The 6,141-nt window shown below is 35.5% G+C and overlaps 1 long non-coding RNA gene across 1 annotated transcript in view; it reads right to left on the reverse strand.

Moving 5' to 3' along the window:
* LOC110396991 overlaps positions 4,163–6,141 on the reverse strand; it is an 8,842-nt gene continuing 6,863 nt past the window's right edge. Inside the window, exon 3 of the long non-coding RNA XR_002437446.1 lies at positions 4,163–5,542. This is a non-coding gene — a long non-coding RNA (uncharacterized LOC110396991). The remainder of the gene's footprint in view (positions 5,543–6,141) is intronic.

The raw sequence follows: 6,141 nt of genomic DNA on the forward strand, positions 1-6,141 counted from the left end.
GAGGCCTAAGAGGGGTGGAGCCTGGCCTCCCCCTTCCGGCTGCACAGGTGAATTGCCTTCACCTGTGCTCCCAGGGCTGACTGGGTCTTTCCTCCAGGTGCTCAATCAGTGGTTCAGGTTGTGACTCAGCAGTTCCCATACAGGTGTAAATCTGACAAGACCTCTAATCTCAGAAAAAAAATCCCTGCTCAGAAATTCCTACTTTCTGCTTCAGGTGTTCCCCACAGCTGAATCACCTATTAATTTCTCCGATGGCATTGACACTAGACAGAACAGTGTTCCAAAAGACAGTCATCTGTTTTGTGGCCAAAACTTGCAAGTTCTGATGCCTGAAAGCACCATCGAGTGGAGAGTAGCATCAGCCAGCCCATCTAAACCTGTAGTTGCCATTGCATTTTAAAATACTGAGTTTCACAGAGAAAGGAGAATATTTAAATTCTGTTGCCATCTAACAAGCAATATGCATGTGCACAGGATTCCCAGCCATGAGAAGGCCCCACTAACAATAGACTGATCACAAGATGCAGCTGAAGCAGAATTGAGGGAAGGAAGGTACATAAGCATTGGTGTCTTTAAGTCAAGCATCTCCTTATCTCTACCCATTTTCCTCCATTATGAAATGGCCAATAATCAACAGTTCCCCACAGGAAGAGGCTGAACCCACATCTAAGTTCAATAGTTCTTTTTAAGTTTAGAATACCTCTATTACTTCAGAGTTGCAGTGCTCCCCTGTAACATGGGAAAGGGCACTTTGTATTGTCTGTGGCTGAAGAAGCTTCTTAAATACGTCTTCTTCATCCTAAGAGATTGCTGCAACATCTGGACTGTTACCTGTTAGCAACGTTATCCCTAATCCCTAATGAGTTACCAAAGCTGCTGCTGCAGTTGGGATTTCTACCAGAGTGCCTGCATTGCTGAGCTCTAGGTCCCAGATCAACACTGTAATACCTTACATTTTACCTGGAAGCACTTGACTCTTTCCATATAGCTGAATAATGTGATAGACAGTTCTGCAGTCCTTGCCTGAGGGCAGGTCTCTGCAGATTTTAGGTGTCTAAGATCTTTACTGACCCAGCCCTACTTGACCCAACACAACAGAATTATCAGAAAATGTAGCCATTTTAAAACATTCTGCAATGTGAAATGTTCAGTTTATGATTGGGCACACATCTTCTAAATACATGCCTTTGAGCAGAACTTCTTCAGCATTCAGAGAGGATAACGAGGTAATGATAAATTACTGGTTTTGATGTCTATCTGGCTAGCAGCCACTAGCAGTAGTTAGGATCAAGAGAACGACAGATGTCCGTTATAATAATGTTACTGAAGGGATGATCCCAAAACCGAAGCACTGTATGTTCCTTCAAGAGAAAGAACTTAAAGGCGGAAAATATCACAGAGGTAGAATTAGATTTTACAAAATACATATTTCAGATGAACACCTTAAATATCTCTTTGATTTCTTGGATCAGTCTGCTGAGTTGAGTTACAAAAGATCAATTTAGGTATTTGGATTGCAGGAATAGATTGAAATATAATAAAAGTTACGTTCAGGACAATAAGGAAAGGACATTTATCAGCTTTATGTTGTATGTCTAGATTTAAAAATCATTTGCTAGAAAGAGTGCTGTTATGCTTCTCAGAGATACCTCTCTCTCTTCTGTTGTTTTGTCTGTTGTTTTGTTGTTTTTGTTGTTTTTTTTTTCTGGGTGATACAGCTTAGGTGATACTAAAAACAGTTATATTCTTTCTATAAAAGATTTTATTGCAGACTACTCATGTGTCTGTTACCTTTCTTCCTTCAACACATCACTGCAAGCCACAACACATCACAAAGAAATAAGATATAATTTTTACATTTACCATCTAACTTTGTTAAGGTAGGTTATTTCCCTCTTTGTGATTATTTCTGACCTGCTCACACTGTGGCCTCCAGAAAGGTCTGTACCTTGTTCTTCCTGTCCCCTGCAAGAAGGCAGTGTTTTCTTTTCTTCTCAGCCATTTTCCATAAAGCTTTCTTTTCTCACACCCAGCAGTTTAAATTTACAACAAATTTCATGTTGCTTTTTCTAAGGGTTGGTTCTGGTTGTTCTCTTGTGTAAATCATGCATAATTTTCTGTTGTCCAAAAGTTAGTGTCTTAGTATTAGCCACCTGACATAGCCTTCATTTTCAGTGTGCAGAAATGTGTGAACATCAGGAGAATGATTAATCTCATCCTAAAATAGGTATAAAAAATGAACTAATGATTCAGTTAAAAGATTCCTGCTTCTGTTAACTCCAATGATTATCTGAGTTTTAAAGATTTAAGAACATTTGAACATTTGAGTTCACGTGGATTCCAGCTGAATTCCATCTATGATATTTATTGGTGTGTTTTTCCCCCCACATAAAGATGCATGAGGTTTTCAGCATAAAAGAAAACATCAGAATTTGGATATCACTTTCAACATTGTGAAACTGAAATACTGAAAAATAAGAAGAATATTACAAGAGATTTCACAAAACAATGTGAGCACTGAAATATTGTCAATATGGCCTTGCCAAATGGAATTTCATTCTCTTTTGCTATAAAAGAAAGCTTCAGGCTTGTCCTGTTTTTTCTTATAAGTTCCTGCCTCTATAGATAATCTGTAAAAACATGTATTTGTCTTCCTTGTTAATTAGAAATAAAACGTTCAGTTATTACTGAGAAAAAACATTAGACGTATTTTTTAACTATAACTTGTTCTACAAAGTATTGCAGAATGTGAGTGTGACTCACAACTGAAAAAAAACTTTAAATGGAAAAGTGAGAAAACTATGTGTAAAATACACTGAATGACAGAAAGGCTGATGCTAAATCTATGGATTTTGTGGTACCATACTTGAGAATTTACATATGTGGTAACACACATACAAGAAAATTCAGTCATTTACAGTCCTATGATATTATAAAAGTAAATGCACTGAAAGCACTCAACAAAAAAGAAGGCTATTTCACATTTCCCACATTATATTAAAACATTTAATAAAAATATATTTGAAAAAATATCAAGATTAAGATGCTTAAGCTCATGTAGCATTCTGATGTATAATTATTCAGATTGCTAACACTTCTGGAAACTTTGGAAAAATAATTATATGTATTTTCCTGTCCTCGTCGCTGAACAAATTTGTTGCACAGAATCCCAGACCCACTGATAGAGCTCACAAAAAAAAAACCTCCCACTGAGAATCTCAACTTAGTGTCCCGTTATATATCACTGAAAAGGTTGATCTGCTACTTGAATCAAAATTATTAAAAGATCTTTATTTAAATATGTGAATAGTTACTTGAAACAGACAATATCTGTACAAGAGGAAATGAAAATTCAATGAGTTCCCACACTGCAGTAAAGAAATTGAAGTAATAACATTATTTTCCTCTCTTGCCTTTCTAATTTTCCCCACTGATTCATGGACGGGAAAGCAAAAGTAGTAAATAAAAGTATCTGCTTTGCAAACAAAGAAAAGCAGAAGTAATTATTTAGTGAAAATATTTCTATATATTGAATTTCTCTCTATATTGAGGAGTATGTATGATATCAACATTGAATTACAGATTTAGAAACTTCCTTATGATTTAAGTCTTCGTGCCATAGGAAGCTGGAATATACCACAGATATTGCAGTCACAGAATTTCTCTTGCACAAGTTCCATGCACCTCTTGTCTAAGTATAGCAAGTTCCAATATTCCAAGACAGAAATTTAAATGGCCAAAGTTTAAAGCAAGAGCTTGGAGAGCTTAAAAGTTAACAGCCTCCTCTCAAAATGTACTTGCTAAGTGTAATCAATGAGTGTCCAGTAACAACTGGAGCCATTCCCTCTTGACAGTATTGTTTTAAATCTGAATTACCTGAACTGAAATCGAAAGAATTCGGATGAAAATTGAAAAGAGCCCACAAACTCAGACAGTGCCAAAGGTGAAACAAAGCAAGAAAAAATTATGTGCCATGTCCATAGCATTTATTTACATATCATTCATTTTTACACTCTGTAGTTCATTCTCCCAGTGTCACCATGAACTTTCTTCACTATTATTTCATTATCAAATTTTAAAACAACTCTCTGTAGCCATTAGCTTCTTTAAAGCCTTTTAAAATTGTGCTACAGACAGGAATAGCTGTGCACTATATTTGAAGTTCCACAAGTTTATCAACTGAATACAATGACGTAGTTATACTTGGGAAAAAGATTTTAAGGACTCTCACAAAAAAAAAGAAATCTGTGAGGCTGTTTTGTATTGATTTGTTAAAGATTTAGCTTTATTTTAAAGTAAATAAAAACTCATTTCTCTTAACCAAAGCATGAGTACCTTTCCTAGGTTTCACATGTATGTGGCTTAGAAAAAAGAAAAAAAACATTTATAATCCAAATGAGCAAGTGTGTCTGCTGGACTGGAATTCATCTGTGTTTCAGACCAGGATCAGGAGATGGACTCTTCTTTGCTTTAGTGCAGCACTGTTCTCACAGAGACCAGATCTCACATACACAAATGCAATGAAAATATTGGAGATTAGCGACAGATTTAAAACTATATGATCAGATGTAAACTTCAGTCGATTTTGGAAAATAAGGAGGAGTTACTGTATTTTAGTTACAAACAAGGTACTGGTATGGACCTTTTTAATCTTTAAATCTATCTGAAATTTAACAGACACTGGAAATAAATGAACAAAACAAGTTCAGGGTGTATTAGTAAGTCTATTCGAACTTTAATGTTTATTTCTGTACAATCCTTCTGCAGAAATGTTTGCTCCTTTGAAGCTGGCATACTTTTCAAATGGGCATTTAGAGTTTAGCAATCCTTATCCTTCTGCAGAGAGCAAAACTCTTCATCCAGTTTCACAGATGTGCCGCCCTATTCCTGGACTCAAATGTCAGACATTTGGGAAAGCACATCTCATGGTTTGAGGTATGCAGTAATTTAAATTTAGATCAAGTCAACAGGAAAAGCTTCCTGTCAGAGTGCACTCCTTTAGCCAAAAGGAAATGATAGAAGATAGTTCAACAGATACAAAATTCAACTTGTGAACACTTTCAGTGAATATAAAAAGCACAGAAGGAAAAAAAAAAACTGTTATTGACAAATTGTTGCTTTCTATCCTTAGATTCTCTGAAGCCCTCACTTGACTTCTGCTTCAAGAACATTATAGGAGAGATTCAAGAAAGATTAAAAGTCAAGTTTTTTTGATAGTCTTTACTGCCTCAGTTAAGACACTACAGTCTGTGAGACAAAAAAGCCCAATGGAAATGTAATTGAATCCAATGTTGTTAATATTTGTTTTTCATTATTTATGAATATTTAGTTGTACTTCAAATCTGAGTGTCTAAAAGGTACCTTGTGTTCAGGACTTGAACTTTTCCTATGTTCAAGAATAGATCTTTGAATATGGATTTCTCTGTTTTCTCCATATTTTTAAGTAGAATTTTCCATTTTTCTCCATTTCTTTTGTGGAAAAAATGAAAAGCCCATTCCTTCCATGTGGTCCACTTGAGGAAGTCCAGCTGTGAAAATCTCCCTGGGTAACAAATCAAATTTACAAGAAGCTGACTTTGAAGAAGCAATAACATGCAAACTATATTGTTTTTCACTGATACTACAACATTTTGAATGCCCCCATCCCTTGAAGGTTTTTTCTCTGTAAGTACCTATGCTTCTCCTGGGGAACCAGAAAAGGGGGAGGGGGGGGGGATTTTCCTTTAATATTATTATAATTAGTGAAAAATAAATCATAACAAAACTGTAGGCAATATGTACAGCTTTCTATAACTTTTATTTCCACTAATTTTATGATTTAAAGTTGTTGTAATATGAAGCCAAAGACTACAGTGTAGAAGTCCAGATATGAAACCAAATTTTCCAAAAGGAAAATGCCCTAGCTTAACTATTAGAATCTCAAATTCATACCTCTATTTAATCGAGGAAAACAGGCTAATTTCCTGTTCCATAAGATTTCTAAACCAAGAGGAAAAGAGAGCAGTAGAATGGAGCTGTTTCAAGTAAAGTATTATGAAGGAAATCTGCATTAAAAAAAAAAAAAAAAGGAAAGAGAGAGAAGGAAAGAGAAGGAAAGAGAAGGAAAGAGAAGGAAAGAGAAGGAAAGAGAAGGAAAGAGAA

This window comes from Numida meleagris, chromosome 3 (assembly GCF_002078875.1).
Source record: "Numida meleagris isolate 19003 breed g44 Domestic line chromosome 3, NumMel1.0, whole genome shotgun sequence".
Lineage (NCBI taxonomy): Eukaryota > Metazoa > Chordata > Aves > Galliformes > Numididae > Numida > Numida meleagris.